We start from the raw sequence: 18,904 nt of genomic DNA on the forward strand, positions 1-18,904 counted from the left end.
CCAAGTCAGTCTCAGCTACATAGTGGGACCCTACCCTATCTCAAAAAAACAAAAACAAAAACAAAAAAAAAAAGGGAGGGGGGTTAATGGCAAAAAAATATTACTGTAATAAATTTAATTTAAATATTTACCATATACTTCATCATATCTATAGTAAAATTATCTTCATCAAATTATAGAAATAGAAAATGAAAATATTTAAATTGTTTTGCTTATAAACTATATAAAGATATTTAATTTATTTGATGAATTATTTTCTAAAAACCCTGAAAGTTCTGCTCATTTTTGTACTAAAAATAAGCAGTGAAATTACTTTAAAATCAAACTTGAAAGGTAAAAATACCACATAAAAGTAAACTGTAAAAATCATCTAGCATCTACAGCTTTTCTGATGAATCAAATGTGGAGTATGATTAATGCATGAGATTAGCTTTGCTATGCAAAGGAAAGAAGGTGAGATTTCTTGCTATTCTACCTCATGTCTACCCATGAGTTCTGTGTCTTTTTCAAAGGATGTTACTGTACAGTTCATAGACTGTTAATCTCTAAAATGAGCACTTTACCAAAGCTTTCATTAAATGTTATCCTAATTGTATAATGATTTTCTTTGCACTCTTCGTACTTGAATTAATTTGATGTACTTGCCCCTCTCTTTAGCTGCACCACTCATTTATGCAACAGAAGGAACTTCCAATTGTATGATTTTATGAGGAGGGATTCTGCTTAAAGTAACAGAGAATGAGACTAAACGACACAAACTGAAGGTGGCCGAAAGTTGGAATTATTGAGCTTTGAGGAAACTTAGGATTTCGATCTTTGGACTAGATGCCATCCTAGGTAACGTTTCATTTTACTGTTAAAATAAGCATCTGAAGATATTATTTGTGTGTCACTGAGGTTTATTCATAATAAATTATAACTATGACAAATATAAGTACATAAATTTTAGTACAACTGATCTATACAAAATATGCATTTCATTTTGACATATTTGCCCGAGCATGTAACATAATTTGATCATCCTTACCTATTATCCCTCTTCTTTCCTCTTTCCTCTCCTAATTTTCCTCCTCTTCTGTAATGGCTCCTTTCTATTTTCATTTCTTTTTTCAGTTGCCTTTCTAATTTTTTCATGATAGAAACATTATATATAAGCCTTTGTGACTTTGCCTTATTTCACCAGGATGTTCACTAAGTACATCCCTTTTCCTTCAAATTACATGACTTCTTCTTTTTGATAGAATGCATCCCATATTTTTTCTATTCTTTTTTTTCCCTCATTGAGTTGATTGGTACATTTAAGGTATACAGTACCGTTACACTCATCATTGGGATCTCGTACCTTTCCGTGACAGGTCTTGGTTTTCATTTCCTCCCCATACCTCTATGTCCACAGCTGAGTAATCTGAATTGTGTTACAATACACAGGTGTATGCAGGTATTTCTAAAGTATGCTGTGTTTATATTTTTCAGAGCACAAAAAGGAATGTGGACCTGGATCATCACATGGTGGCTCTATGCTAGTCTTTTGAGAAACCTCGATTTTTATTTCCATAGTGGCTGAACTAATGCAGACTCACACCATTGGGAGAGTTTCTTTTTCTTCACAAGCACTTATTTTCTTTCTTTTTTTTTGCATATTGTTAATGATAGCTTTTCTGAATCAAATCTCAATGAAATTTTGATTTACATTCTCTGATAAAGATGTTGAATATTGGGCCAGGAATTTAGCTCACCGGTTCAGTGGCTTGCCTTGCAAGCGCAAGGACCCAAATTCAATCCCAGGTACCCCCCCCAAAAAAATTTATAAACAGTGACTATTTGTACTTTCTCTTAAAATTTGTTTTAATTTATGTACCCATTTATTTATTGAGTTCTTTGGTGTTTTGGGTGATTTTTCTAGTTTTTTAGACACAGTATCTCGGATATTAATCCCCTATTGGAATAGCTCACAAACACCTTTTTTGCTATTCTATAGTCAGTTCTCTTCACTCTTCTAATAGTATCTTTCACTGGGCAGAAGTTTCCTAATTTGATGAAAAGTTATTTGGTTTTTTTCTGTTAATTTTGTACTATTAGATTCCTATCCAAGATAGTCTCTGTCCCCCACCTGCATTTTCTGTCTAATTAAAGATAATGCCAGCTTCCATTTGTTTAGTACTCTTCACATGCCAAGAAGTACATTCCGTGTTTTCTGAGTAGGAAAGCAAATCTTCTTGTCTTTTTGCCACTTCATCGATGCTTATATATAAAAAGAAATCAGTAATATTATTTTCCTATTTGTAGGAGAGTAACAGCACATGGCTGAGTAGTGTTGAACATTTCCATATTGTACAACTAAGCTCCAGAGTATTTGAAAAACGGAAGCTGCATACTCTTCCAACAGCATCACACTCCATCGTATACCAACCACTGGTAATTGCCAATTTACTTTCTCTCTATGAATCTCCCTACGCTAAATAGCTCATGTAGTGAAATTATATAGTATTTGTCTTTTTGTCCCTGGTTTATTTCATGTAGCGAAATATGCTTAGTAATGCTCAGCACTGCATATGATTGTTGGTTGTATATCTTCTCTGGAAAAATGACTATTCAATTATTTTGTCTATTTTTAGACAACTTTTGTACTTAGTGAGTTGTTCCAGTCATATATTCTTGCTATTAAATTTATCAAATTTATGATTTGCAAATCCAGTCACACATCACAGAAAGACATTTCAGTCAGTGGTGTACAATGAAAGTCCCTATTTAATTCTAAAATGAGTTGATTAATTCCTCAATGTTTGTAGTGTACTTTTCCTAGACTTAGAATGTATAGGTGCCAACACTTTGAATTGTTTTACAATTGCATACAGTACTGAGCACAGTAATGCTGTGAATTTTTGTAGCCTAAGAAGCTATACTGTATCCCTTCATGTACAGTAAGCTATAGCACTGAGGGCTCTGCAGGTGTCCTCTACAATCAACACATAATGATGAAATTGTATAACGTGTTAGGCAAAAGCTAGACTTACGCATGGCTGCATTTTTTCTATTGTTTAGGTTAATTTTTCATGCTTTCGCTTCTTTTGAAGCATAGAAAATTTTAATTTTTTAACTTGTCCTATTTATTTTTATTTTCATGCCTATAGTTAGTGTGCCATTCTAATGTTACTAAATTTTGTTATAAAACTTTTCCCCATGTTTTTCTCTTGGAGCCTAAACAGCTTCCAGTCTTATGCTTAGGCTTTTCATCCACTTTGAACTGATTTTTCTTATAGGATGTAATTAAGAGTTGAGCACGTTGCAGTGAATATCCAAATTTACCGGTACCATGTATTGGAAAAGTTGCTGTATTTTTTTTTCCATTAAATGATCTTGGCACCCTATTCCAAAATCCTTTAACCATGTACAAGAAAGTTTATTTCTGGGTTCTCACTTCTGTTCCACTGGTCAAATTGTCTTTGTTTTTGCCAGTAACGGTGTTTAGATTACTGGACTTTGTATTAAATTTTAAAATATAGAGGTGGAAATGCTTTAATATTTTTCTACTTTATCCAAATTTTTGAAATTATTTGGTCATCCTTTGTGATTCTTCATTAATTGTGTGCTGGATTTTTCTATTATGCAATAATAATAATAATAGTCAGGTTTTGATTAAATTAAATTGAATTATGTCTGGAAATTGCTTTGACTGGCAGTGGTATCTTAACAATATTTTAGTGTTCTAATCCATGAAACTGGATTTCCATCTACTTTGGGCTTTCTAAAGGGTTTCCAGCAATGCTTTATAGTTTACACTATACAGATCTTTCACGGCCTTAGATAAGCTTAGTTTTAATTATTTATTTCATTATTTTCATGCCAATGTATATACTGTTTAAAGTTTTTGTTATTCAATGCTAGTATTTTCAAATAGAATTAATTTTAAGAATTGACTTTGTTTTCTACAATGTTGCTTCTTTTTAATAATTAACATTTATTACATATAAAATTATGTTATCTCTATACAGAGATAATTTTACTTCTTTAGATAGTGGGATTTTTTTGTGGGGAGTGCTAGCAGGAATTGAACTCAGGATCTTGTACTTGTGAGGCAGGTGCTTTGCCACTGAGCTAAATTCTTGGCATCTGAGTGGGATTTTTAAATTTTTTTCTTGCATAATTACTCTAGTTAGTACTTAAAATTATTTTAAGTGGAAATTGCAAAAGTGAACATCATTGTCTTCTGTATGACTCTATATGAAAAACTCTCAGTCCTTTGAATATGATGTTAGCTGTAGGGTTTTTATCTATGGCCTTTAATTTGTTGAGGTAGTTTCCTTGTATCCCTAGTATGCTCAGGTTTTTTCTTTTTCAGTTTCTTTTTAATAAAATATCTTTAATTCCTGTCAACAATTTTTACTGCATCAATAGAAATGTTCATAAAAAATAAAATTGTTAAAAAATAGAAATATTCACGAAGGACTTTTTTCCACAATTTCATTAATGTGGTCTCTTACATGGATTGATGTTCATGTGTTCCGTCAAGCTGGGGTTCCCCTTGGCCTTCCTGTGAAATCTTAATAGGATAAAACATTCTCTTTGCTGTTGTTTGATTTATATTCATTTAATGTTTTCTTCTAGTATCTTTTTCTAGTGTCTTTTTACCATGATAATTCTTACCCCTGATATTTAGTCTGAAAGTGTTCTTCAATTTTTTGGAAGACTCTGAGGAAGAATGGTGCTAATTCAAATGCTTGGCACACTTTCCTTTCCTTTCCTTTTCCTGTTTTCTTTCCTTTTCCCATTTCCTTTCCTTTCCTTTCAGTACCAGGGATCAAACTCAGGCAGGACCTTGCACTTGAAAGGAAGGAGCAATACCACTGAGCTAGATCTCCAGCCCCAAGATTTTCCTGATTGTAATTTTTTGAACAATTATTAATTTTCATTATCCTTATTTATTAAAAGTATTTTAGATTTTGAATTTGCTCATCATTCAATATTGTTGTGTGTGTGCTTTTAGGAAGTTACTTGTTTTATCTAGGTTATTCAGGTTTTTCATGTAAAATTGCTTATAGCAATATCTTAATTGTTTTTCCGTATTGGGATCATCCACCAGCTTTAATTCCCAGTTACACCGGAGAAGGAGCAGGAGAAGGAGAGAGGAGATGGGTAGAGCAAGAGAGGGAGACAGGGCAAGAAAGGAGAGTGGGAGAAGAGTTTGTAGGAGAAAGACAGAGACAGAGAGAGATACAGAGAGAGAGAGAGAGAGAAGAAGGGCAAGAATTAAGGGGAAATGGTGTCTGATTTTATATCAAGTTTCTAAATTATTGCACATTATAATAAGTTAAGTATGTTATGAGCTGTGGGACATTTTGATGTAACGCAAATTTGATTGATATTAGTTAATTCACCCACCTTGTGGTCACATGCAGATAAGCAGGCAAACTTTATCTCTGCATCTCTAAGAGTATTCAAGGTTGGGCACTTGATTAAGTAGTAGATGATTATTGAATTTGAGACTCTCTCTTCACTGACTAGAGTTGAGGCATGAAGTCCCCAGAAAACAAACTTCGATAGATGTTGAGACAAGCACCTTTATGGGGTAAGCAGAAGATGTGAAAGACAATAAAATCTATAAACAGACTGAAAATTCACCTATGAAAGAAGAAATTTCAGATAAACTTATATTTAAAATATGAAGAAGGGACAAGGAAAAGCTTAGGCATAGAATTCTGACTTAATTTGTGATGGGAACATCAAACTTAGTATACACGGAATTATGCAAGCAATTTGGGAGCAAAGACTATTTCCATGAGAGCTTTTGTGTTACGCATAGTGGCTGATTAATGGAATCTATCTGTAGAACACACATTCAAAGAAACCTGGATCATTCTTAGTTATAAATCATGTGCTTCTTGAATAAATTGTTGAAAAACAATGGGACAAAACTATTTTAATCAATATTGGTTGTTAGCTTCCCCTCAATATTTAAGATTCCTATGTTTTCAGACTACTTTATCGAATTATCTGATTTATACTTATAAATTTATTTATCAGGTTCTGGTTAATATTATAGATTAGATTTTCCAAGCAGTGTACCTGGGTAAAATGATATAAACTCATTCAAGTTTTCTTCTTTCGTTCAGGCTAAACCTATATTTAAACATTTATCTACTCAATTTAATCATCTGACTCTTGAGAACTTTTGCTAACTTTGATTAATAAAGTAAAAGTTTGTCTGCTAGAAGTTTACTTAATGATCAATAATATCTTTTGAAAGAGCTCCCTCATTACATATTTAAATGTCATTGTTTAAGAAACACCGGTACCTTGTCTTAGTCAGAGTTAATACTCAACAGACACATTTTTGGGTTAAATGAAGACTAATTTTCAAACAAATGAATGGTAATTGGCAACAATTTTTCATTCTGTTAATTCTTTTCTCCGAGATTTCAGTTACTGAAATGTGACAATTCAGTCTTACATTGTTCAAGGTTTCCTTCTAATAGCTGTGACAATGACCCGTCTGACATGTAATAATGTCCTACAGACCTTTTAGTGGGCGCTGTAAATCATTTCCTACGGCCCATTTACTCAAATGATCTTCGTTGTATGGTAGTTTTATTTTGATTTATTCTAAGTGTGATAAAATAAAATTTTATACTAAACTACATAAGTAATATTTTATTAATTTAATGATGTTTTAATTATTTATAAATTCACCTAGGAGAAATGCTAAAATGTTTGAGAAGCATAGCCAAACACTGTACATAATGTGTTGCTGTTACAGAGAGAAAATGATGAAATGAAAATGTGACAATTAATCTGATTCAGTATTTCCTCCCATTAGGCTAGTACTAACACTAAATAAACTGCTGATGAAGTGTTATTGTTTAGAATATAATTAATAACAAATTGTCTTCTTCTCTGTATCAGTAAATCATGTTTACTAGTATAGCTGTGGGAAACAGAAAACAAACAAATCTTGAAAACAAACACAGTTTTAATGAGGCATACTGAATAGGGCATTCAAATCTTCCTATTACTTCTAGTACAACTCCTCCTGGGTTTAAGGTACCTCAGTATAATTCAGGAAAACACACAGTAAATTTAATGCACGATTTCTTAAATATTTTGCAGAATTTTTTCACCCAGGGATGCTTTATGTATATTAGCAAATATCTGAAAAACGTAGAGGAGCTTTGCATGACGCAAACATTGAGGTGAAAAATAAATGGGCAATGAATTTATTAGGATAAATGCCTATAAGAGAAAATGGCAAGGTGTTATTCAAGGTAGGGAGCTGTCTAAAGTGTGAAAAATAAATGGGCAATGAATTTATTAGGATAAATGCCTATAAGAGAAAATGGCAAGGTGTTATTCAAGGTAGGGAGAGCTGTCTAATGCAAGTATGACCCAAAGTAAAGCAGTAGAAAAAAAAAAATGAGGAGGGGGATGGGGGAGGATGAAGAAGGTTTTGCAAGGGCATTAGAGACTCCAGTGCAGATTTCAGTTTCAGGTCACTGGTGCTCATCAGAGGATCCCTCTGTCCCTGGGCGTGCCTTAGTGTTCCAACCCCATTCAGCCATGGACTTAGAAGAGCCTCTAGAAAGCATGAAGTTGAAGAGAACATAGCACTATATTTTTAAGTGCAATGATATTCTTTTTATAAGGAGATCTCAGAGGTACTGTACAGAAAATAATCAGTTTTTTTTTCCTTTCCATTGGAACACTTTTTGGATATTTTACTATTACTTTAGGTATTAACATCACCATTAAAACCATCTTTATTGTTTTGGTTGCACACTGGACTTGGGTCTTACCTCTGAGTATACTGAATATACAACCTGTTACTGACAGCAAAAGTTATAGAAAGTTACAGGCATAGTTTTTAGTCCCGCAAGCCATTAATAAAGCATTAGATGGTTTGTTCGTTTCCTATCAGAGGAAAGATATTTTTGTTCCTCAATGTTTTTTTTTAATTTTTCTGGCTGCAGATATGTAAAGAACTCATGCATAATTTTCTATTTCACTTAGCTGAAGATGTTCAAAAATCAACAAATCTCTGGGCCATATCTAACCACCTCCATTTATGTATCTCGCTGTGGGATGGTCTTTCATGGGGCCACAGGCTCTGAGCTAACACAGGAAGATAATTTTGTGCTTTCTTTCTTCCTGAGACTTCCAAAGAGTTTGTGTTCTCACTGGTCAGATAGCACAGGAATTGGAAGTAAGAAAAACTTGATGAGTTCTCATTGTCAATTCCTTAAAATATTTTTAAGTATATTTATACATTTGTGATTTATACATTTTCTAGCTTCTTACATGTTTTTAAGTTTGCTTATATCTTTTTTTGCTGTTTTGGGTCGTTTTTTGCTGTCTGGAGTATTTAACGTCAAGTAATTAATATATTTGATACTTTAATGGGATAGAATGAAACATTTCCAAAACCTACTCACTTATTGAACTTTATTATGTTCAGTGAGTCCTGTCCAGATTCCCTTTATAAATATCATCAGTGTTCAACGTGATGCGCCTCATTTCCTTCAGATAGAGTAGAAAAGAACAATCCAGGCTCAGACCTGAACTCACTGAATTTTCACCACCTTATTTATAGCCATTGTTCTTTCCAGAGAGATTTTTTAAATGTTTTGAAATAACTCCATGTTAATAATATTTTATATTTCATGTCATTACTACATACAAATCACAGTAATAAAGCAGAAGCACTATTGCATTTCTCCTCTGCCATTCTTTTCCCTCTAATAAAAAAACTTCAAATCAGTCAACCATGCCTCTCTGGCACACAATTGATATCCAGTTTAGAAAAATGCTTTTTCTTTGGAAATAATGGAAGTCCTTTCAGCCTATTTGGCAAGGTAACAATTGAGTCTATTTTCTAAAGTATACCTGTTATACTTTGAAATAAACTTAGTTTTGAATCACTGATATTTCCCTTGCACTATACATTTCTATACAGTTTGCTTCTCTCTTTTCAAATTGTGCTATCGCTGCTCATATATTAGTAAGACAAGATGACTTCGTAGTTTTGATTGTTTTGTTTTATTTTACTTTTTAAAATTTCTAACTTTCTTCTCCAGGACATTTTTCACTTATATTTCCTGTTTGCTTTATTTACCAAGATGACAGTTAGGAATCATCTAGAGAAATTTATAATTTTTCCTATACCATTTTTCTGCATTTTAAGTTTTAAGGTTATTCACATTTTAAGTTTAGTAACTTCTGTTCACTTTGAGGAAAATCATCTTTACCTTTCCATTTGTTATGTGATTATCTCCTTCATCTTTCCCTTTGTATTAAACTTAAAATAAATTTATCCATCACAAAGTAAGTCGTTCACATAAAAGCGTAAGTACCAGTTTTTGTTCTCAGGATAGTCTATAAGGAAGGAAGATACAGGAACATTACAATACCATGTGATGTGCCTTAACCACTGTATTTACCACAGTCAAGGAAGACTGAGGAATATTTGTTTAGTTTGTTTAAAGAACTTTTTTTTTTCTTTTGTTGAGTTTATTGGTACTTTTGAAATATATGAGTCACCCTCAATTCAAGGATGCTGAAATTGGTAGATAGAAGATACCACAATAGACATTTACTGTCAATTTCTTAACATGCTCTTTGCATTCTTTTACTTTCAAAAACAGCTGCATGTAAATCCTTTGAAGCTATTCTAGGGATGTCTTAGTTTGTTGGATAATAAGAATTTGATTGCCTCGAATAATAAAACACATTAGAGTTGAGGATTTCACAAATTGGTGACATTACGTTGAAGACAAAGCACTTTATCTTGATAGTAGCTTACCCCTTGGAGTTTGTATTACGAGCCTAATTCTAAAATTGCACTTACATCAGAACACAGATTTCATTAATAACTGAGATTACTGAAAACAATTCAACTTCAAATGTCTCAGATGCCCATAAGTTAATTTCAATGCTTAATGGAGAAAAAAATAATATCTACATGGGCAATTACTTCACTAATCAGCAGCTGTCCTGTGTGTGTCTGTACTTCAGGGGATTTGTCCCTCACATTGCTGTATCCTTCTGCTGCACTTGTGGTGTTGCCCAGATGGAACAAAAGGAGAGAAGTCCATTTTAACCTCTTTGCATTTTGAAATCCTCAGCAAGCTCCCTGTCATCGATACTCACATCGCCCTTTGATCAGAAGAGCCTTCATTTTCCCTTCTTCTGGTTTCTGTGTTGGCTACTATTTCCTGCACATCAAGCACACACATGAAAGGGTAGAAAAGACCTCTTTCTTTAACATGTTTGATAATTATATCAAGACCATATGTGAGAAAGAGTTGAAAGAAAGACATGCAACCCCAAAAACAGATTCACACACATCCAACAGGCACCATTTCTCCTAGTTTAGCTAACTTTGTTCTTTGATGTCTTGTTAAAGTTTGGTCCTTTCTGGCCAAATTACCAAGAAATCCCATATGTTCTCTGTACCATACTGCTTCCCACTGATGCTGAATTATTTCTCTCTTTTATCTACAGACAAATCTAAATCCATCTCCCTTTTTTTTTGTTTGTTTTTTTTGTTTGTTTTTTGTTGTTGTTGTTTTTTTTTGGTACCAGGGATTGAACTCGGGTCCTTGCGCTTGCAAGGCAGACCTCCGAACCACTGAGCTAAATCCCTGGCCCACATCTCCCTTTTTTGATAGTACTGAGGATTGAATCCTGGGTGTTCTACTACTTATTTACGTGCCCAGTCATACCCAGTATTATGTGTTGTTGTTATTGTTGTTGCTGCTGTTGTTTCATTTTGAGACAGTGTATGACTGATTAAATTGCCCAAGAAGGTCTTGATCTAATGATCCTCCTGCCTTAGGCCCCTAAGTATCTGTGAGAACAGCCATGCTTAACCACATCTCTCTCCTTCCTTATTACTGTTATATTCTGAAGTCCTTGTCAATTAATAAGAAACTCAGCAATATGAAGTGTGATCAACTGTACTGCTTTTCTTTGTTGCACCCTCCCCAGGAAGATGGGCAGATGTTGGGGACTGAGTCACTGCAGGCTAGTTGCCTCCCCAAGTCAAATGAGCAGCTGACTTTTAAAAATACCTGGATATGCTGTAGTCTGATAATGCAATATAACAACACTGAACTAAACACTTTAGCAAAATATTTCATTATGGCTTTCATTTGGGCCACCCTCATCTGAAAAGTTATATAAGGAATTAAAGAGGTTTCCTATGGAAACTTTTCTTTTCATTATTGTGTTTTTGTTTGAAGATTTATTTCAATAATCACACTTAAGATAAATACTCAGCCTGATATTATAGTTCTATTTTCCTTTGATCAACATCTGACATTTTGTAGCTCTACTAATTGCTTTTATTAGTAACTTACAGTCTTCCAAGCCTCATTATCAACTAGATTTGACTGCTCATATTAAGGATATGTTCATTTCTCTGTAGTGAGCTTTTTGTTTTTGATGAATCTGAAGTTAAATACAAACACATTAAATAATGTGATCAGTGTGGTCAATGGGTTTGCAGTTTTCATACTTTTTTTTGCATTGATCAGTTACAGTGCTTCACAAACTTAATTTTTCTACCATTCTGGGGAAGATGGCTGCAGATCTCTGTCATCCAATATGGAGTTCGAGAATGGAAGCCAAATTTTGTCCAACATTTCTGCTAAGTAACTGAATTGTTCATGGACAGAAGCATTTGTGACCCAAGACATTACAATATCGATGTTATAGGAAAGTTGTGATACAATAGTCTTTGTAAATATAATTGTCTCTTTTCTTAGATATATGCTAATTTATATATGAAAAACTTTGTATGGTCAGAGTATATAATTTAACTTTCTAAGTCTATTATTGAAGACTTTCAAATTTCTGCTTTCAGAATCATTGAAGCATGCCCTTTTTTATTTTTGAATTAAAATTTTATATTCTGTTTTTCTTTTCCTTTGTAACATATGAAATTGCTGCTATGGCCTAATTTTCACCTTGCTGATGATGGAAAATCTATAATTGTGAAGCTCACTTGTTAGTTGGATTTCTGAAGTCAAGTCAGTCCTCTGAAATGGTTAACCCACCTATAAAATAAGGATAATACCCATTCTGAGGTTGATTTTGAGAAAGACATGAAACACCTCACACTGTATGAATTACAGCTTTTCCATAATTCACTGCTTGTTTCTTAAAAGGATACCACAAGACTATTGTTTTCTTTAATCATGAGTAGTGTAGTATGATTTAAATCAATTGTAATTTTATTTCTAAATTTATAACTCTATACTTAAAGAATAGCAATTATTACTTATCTATTTTTGTAATTAAATTCTTGTTAAAATAAAGTAAATATGAGACTCATTTTTAGCATTTAGAATATTTATTTATTTTATGCTTGAAATGTTTTTACATTTTAACATATCAAAGATAGAATAAAAGTAGCATAAGTATAGTAGCTAAAAGCCCAAATCTATTTCTGTATATACTTATTTGACCTATATCTAAACAATATAGAATTCTTTATATAATTAAAGTTATATCTACTTCAAACTGAAATTAGCAGATATCTAAACAAATGTTATGAGAACTTATATTCATTTAAAATTAAATTTATAGAAGCCACTTATGAAAACATATAAATTTAAACTTAAAGGTACAAACAATGCAAATTAGGATGAGTTAGGGTCTGTGTGTAATAACTGAGTATTAGCCAGCTACTTATAGGTGAGTAACTAAAATTTTGGTAGAAATATGAAAAGGACAAGATTTTTTTTTAAAGAAGCCATAGTCACTTAAGAAATTTAAAGAATATGATTAAATGGCGATATGATGTAAATAAAATAAAAATTCCACATATTGCTAGGGATCATATAGCAGTGTATGTGGGTTGTGTATGTGTTTATGAACTCTGAATTTTGTACTCTTTTATAAATTTTTAATTGCATTCTCTAAATTACTGCAAGATGTGACTGATTTTTGTTTACTCCTGGTGATGTTTACTCCTGCCTCTCACATGCCAGGCAAGGACTCTCAGTGAGCTACAACAATAGCCCAACATTCCTCATTTTTTTTTTCATTTTCTTTATTGGTACATTTTAGGTATACAGTACAGTTACTTCGTCATTGAGATCATGTACCTTACATGATATATCTTGGTTCTTATTTTTCCCCAACCCCTAGCATCCCTTTGTCCCCTCCATCCTTCTCTATTTACAAAGACTTTGTTTCCATTTTTTTCCTTCTCCTTTTTAACATTTCCCTTACCCTTCCCACTTCCCATACACCTAGACTTCTTCTTCCTACTACACAATTGCAATTATACATTTTGATCCTTTGAGTTTATCATGCCAGAGAAAGCAGATAAACTTTTAGTTTATCACACCAGAGAAACACGTGTCCTATTAATTTCACTTAATAGTATGTCCTCACTGTACACCCACTTAGCTATAAGTGTCTCTAATTTCTCATTTTGCATGGCTGAGTAGTACTCCATTTATAGAAAAACCACATATTCTTTATCCCGTCTCCAGCTGATGGGCACAAAGGCTGTTTCCAAGTTTTAGCTATTACAAACTGTGCTGCTATGAACATGGGCGAGCATGTATCAATGTGGTATGATTCTTTCAATTCATTAGTGTGGAACCGTGAAAAAAGCAATTGCAAAAGAGCATAGACAATCTGAAATATCAAAAAAGAGAGAGGCTGTAGATGACGTGACTTTCCGGCTGAAGACAGGAAGAGAGAAATCAGGAGGATTAACATGAATAGGACACAAAAAGTTTCAGGATAAATGAGATAACCATTGCTAAAATTTTTTTCAAAACTTGCTTTTTTGCTATTTTTATGATTATTTTTAATATTTCAGTTTTATACCAATTTTTTCTGTACCTTTTAAATATGAAATGCATATTATATTTTTCTGAAGTTTATTTTAAAGTGTAATGTTGATGAGAAATCATATGGGACTCACATTAGTCATCAACAAAAGATAAATAAAAGGGAAATGATGAGTAATATCATGACGCAAATATTGTGCTAGACTAAGATCAGAAGTTTAGGAATCTTTAATACTTTTTCTCATGGTTGTTATGCACTTGTTTTACCTACGGAAAACATTATTTAGCTTCCTTAATTTCCATAAGAATGAGGAAAATATATTGTGCTGCCTCAGGTTTTACTGAGCCTCTAAAATTGTATAACAAAAAACAATGATTTTGCCTTTCCATAGAGAATGCACACACCTTGTTCGCAAAAGGGGATTGATAACCCATGCTACACAATTTAGTATGTAGTGCTTTCAAAAAAATGTACTGATAAGGAGCTTATTTCTTTCATCAATTCATAATATGTTAAGTTGTATGTTATTATGATCTTGCCAATATTTTCTTTTTTGGAAATTTTTCATGAAATTACATGTTTATTTTAAAGTGAATGCTATGAATATTTTGAGAGTATTGTTTTCAAAATTGGCTGCTGTGACAAACCTTTCATTCAAAATCCAAAACTTCGTTGTTTATTCTGTGATGCGGTTTCCTTCCAGGAAAAAAATATTAATTTGGTAATAGCACAAGCTCTTCAGAGGGCTGGGGATTTGGCTCAGTGGTTCCACTTCCTGCCTTGAAAGCACAAGGGCCCTAGTTTGATTCCCGGTACTACAGGTACTACACACACACACACACACACACACACACACACACACACACACACAAAAGAGAGAGGATTGACAAACTCTTCAGAGTATACTGTGGTAATGCTAAACAATGATATAAAATAAAGTAATAAAATCATTATGCTAATGATGCAAATAACTTCTTAGGAGAACTTTTTATTTTTTTCTGTCTACTAAAGTGTGATTGATAAGGCAAGATTTTATATATTTAAATTGTATTTGTTTTTGGGTTTTTTTGTGGGGGTTGAGACAGGGTCTCACTATGTAGTAGAGACTAACCTGGAACTCACTATGTAGCCCAGCCTGGTCTCAAAATCACAGTGATCCACCTGCCTCAGCCTCCTGAGTGCTGGGATTACAGATATGCGCCACCATACCTGGCAATATTTAAATTGTACAAGTTGTTTATTTACTGCACATATACATTGGGAATAATTACAATAAGTAAGTTGATTAACATACCTATCACAAAACATAGTTATTTTTGTATATTTGTGATATACTCAACAAATTTCTCCTACTCAATACATTATTATTATTATTATTATTATTATTATCATTATTATTATTTTGTATAGAGGCCATATTGTATATCAGAAATTCATGGTTTATTTCTCTTCTAGAAGAAATTTGTAACACATCTCCAAATTCTCCCATTTAAAGCTATGATCTGTTCCTAGCAAACATCATTTAACAATTTTTATTTGAGTTCAACTTTTTGAGATACCACATATAAGTGACACCATTAGTATTTATCTTTCTGTGTCTGGCTTATCTTAGTGTAATTTCTTCCAAGTTCATCTATTTTATCACAATGGGTAGCATCTTCTTTTTCTTTTTAAACTTGAATATTTCAGTGTGTGTGTGTGTGTGTGTGTGTGTCTGTAACTTTCTTTATCCATTTGTCAAGTGATGTACAGTTATGCTATTGTCTCTCTAACATGAATAATGTTTCAGTGAACATGAGAATGCAAATGTCTTTTCAAAACCCTGATTTTGGGGCTGAGGCTGTAGCTCAGTGGTAGAACACTTGTTTAGCCTTTGTGAGACCCTGGGTTTTATTCCTGGCAATCCAAAAACATTAAAAGATAGGTAATTTCAGGTGATCTGAGCAGTGATAGTATTGTTTGACCAACTGATTGATCCAGATACTAAATAAGAAATAATCCAAGTCAGGAAAAACTGAATCCTATAGATGTTTATTTCAATTTTAATCTATGTCACATCAATCTAGTATTTTTCTGGAATTAAAAATTATCTTTAAGATTTCTTATTTCGGTAATACCCTAACTACTACCTTAATCTCAAAGAGAACAGATTTTACGTGATATAAATCTATTTCAGCATATATACAAATAAATATTTTCCCATAGTGGAGATGAGACTTTGCCTCAGATCTCTGTGACTCAAAGGGTTATTAGAATTTAATTTCATAAGAATAAAAAATGTTCAAATTATATTTTAGACTCCAAATTTTCTTTAAACTGTGTTTCATTTTTCATTTTGATACCAATAAACTCAATAAAATGAAAAAGTTTAACAATTTATGAATTGTCTGCTTAAATATCTATTAAAAAAGAAGGCATAATACTTAAGCATTGTATGATAAACAGTCTCTTTATAAAATTATGTATAATTTCTTCTTCCACACCAACAAAACCTAACTTCTGGAAATAAATTTTAAAGTTAATTACTGTTTAAAAATTCACCCTTTCCGCTACTGAGTTGAGTTCAATTAAGAGGACATCTATTGTTTTTTATATCAACATAGCCATTTAGAAAATGAATGCTAATCTCTTTCCTCAAATTATTCTTATGTCAGAAAATTACTTTGAGGACCCTTTATTCCTCCTGCCTAATAGCATTATTTTAACAATATTTGTCCCATTTTATACCTTGTGTTTAGATGTCCCCTCAAAGACTCATGTGAGCAGGGCTGGGGATTTAGCTCAGTTGTTCCAGCGCCTGCCTTGCAAGCCTAAGGACCCAAGTCTGGAAAAAGAAAAGACTCAGGTGGGCATATGTGGGAATTTTTCAGAGGTGCCTGGATCTAGAGTGTGTGATGTTAGAATAGATTCATGATGCAATGCTAGGACCATGGGTGCTAGGATTAAGGATGTGAGTCCCAGTGGCCCTGAGTAGCTTGGGTAGGATATAAGGGAGAGAAGGAACAAGGATGGTTTCTTGTTGCTTTGCTATCTTCAGCCTGCTATGAACTGTTTCTCCTCTGTGATGCCACCCTTCCTTGGAGCCAGCCAATTATGGACTGAAACCTCTACAAACTATAAGCTAAATGAAGCTTTCCTTCTTTAACTTTTGGTGACAGGGTATTTATCTCATCAATGAGAAAAGTACCTAATGCAGTGGGGTTCTATTCTCAAAGAAAAGGCTTTCTAAGAAGTTTACCATTTTATACTCTAGAACCTTTGATGAGTGTGGTCCGGCCTTTCATTGACACCTTCAGTGCATCTTTCCTATTGTCCTGATATAGAAGTACCTAATCTTCTTAGCAACCGTGCTCTCTTTGGCTCCAACTTTCCTCAAGCTTCCTTGTAAGCCAAGTTGCAAATTTTTCACTTGTATTTACTTCTGCTTTTAGCTTCTGGTTCTTAGCATAGATCAGGTTAAAAGTAGCCAGCAGTACTGTACCCATGGTACAGAATGTTGTGCTGCTTTGAGATCTCATCCATCCAATTAGTTAGTTAAGGGCACTAGGATTAAGGGTGTGAGTGTCACCTGCCCAAAGTAGCCTGGATAAGATATAAGGGGAAGAAAGAGCTGTGGTCTTTCCTTGCTTGCTTTGCTGTCTTTTGCCAGTGAAGAATTATTTCTTCTCTGAGATGTCTGTCTGCTATTGCCACCTTACCTTTGAGGCAGCGGATTATGGAATGAAACCTCTACAAACTGTGAGCTTGGTCCTTTAACTTTGGGTGTCAGGTATTTTGTCTCAGCAACAAAAAAAAAAATAACTAAGATACCCATTTAGTGTCATGTTGTCTTGAAGTGTGTTTACATCTGAGTAGGTACTGAGAATTTATTTTAAAGTGAATTATGGGGCTGGGGATTTAACTCAGTGGTTCTGCTGCCTGCTTCGAAAGGGCAAGGTCCTGGGTTTGATCCCTGGTACAAAAAAAATTGATAGTGGATATTAGGGTTAAAGTTTTTAAAACTATTACTGTATATGTATGTACTGTTTGTATTTTCCTTTCACTTTACAATTTATTATTGTTGTTGTGCGTGTTACCTTCTCTTTTTCTGCTGTAAATTGGTTTCAAAAGGGGAACTGTCTTTCTTAAATCTTTTGTTACTTTAGAATAATTCACATAGCCCCTTCTGTGAATTCACTTCACTTCTATCATATGTGGTCTTTTCTAGAGTTGCTTGATATGTTTTCTAATAGGCAACTCAAAATTGAGACAATGTAATACTTCACCAAACATCTCTCTTTCCAACGTTCTCCCAATGGCCTTACAGACTTAGATGAGTTGCAGTGTCTTAACTTTTTTATTTCTTTACCTCTTTGTTCATTTTTATATTTAAATGGGAGTTCATTGCAGTCAGGCTCCTTGTATTGTGAAATGTGATTTAGATTTCATATGCTAATTGCAATTGTACTAACATTTTATTTTTGATCTTGATTTAGAGATTATTCACCATGTATGTTTTTTATTGTTTTCCCTTGAACTATGTTAACCACAGAAGTATTTACTTATGTGGGTTCTGATCCATGTCAATGATCACATACAACACTTGCTCAAATAAATTACTAGATGAAGTATTAGTACCTATTCATTCAACATGGTCTAATGATGCTATAAAAACATTTAGCACAATATCATCCCTTCATAGCCTAAATGAAAACAGACTAAGTGGCACAAAAAATGTGAGCATTTTATTTACTTTTTGAACTTCTGTTAGAATTTTGCATTGACTCTTTTGAATGAATGAATATAAAATTAACCACATTTATAAAAGATTCCAAATGAATTTCATATCCTACTAATAGTTTTATAAATTCTGTTATGAATGTCCTAATAAAAACAATTATTTTAATTATTTATTGAAGCCAATATTTATGTTTATAATGTGAACATTTACACATCCGCACTCTCTTTTTATTCAAATAGTACAGTAGTGATTCTAAAATTGGATTTTTCATATATCATATCTCTGATATTGTTTGACATTAGTACTTAATATCTTCATTCTTTTAATGGCTAAAAGGATTTGTACAGTAGTGCAGCATTGTTTTACTAATGATCATTCAGATTA

The sequence above is a fragment of the Fukomys damarensis genome, unplaced genomic scaffold (genome assembly GCF_012274545.1).
Source record: "Fukomys damarensis isolate Sample0158 unplaced genomic scaffold, DMR_v1.0_HiC HiC_scaffold_3, whole genome shotgun sequence".
Lineage (NCBI taxonomy): Eukaryota > Metazoa > Chordata > Mammalia > Rodentia > Bathyergidae > Fukomys > Fukomys damarensis.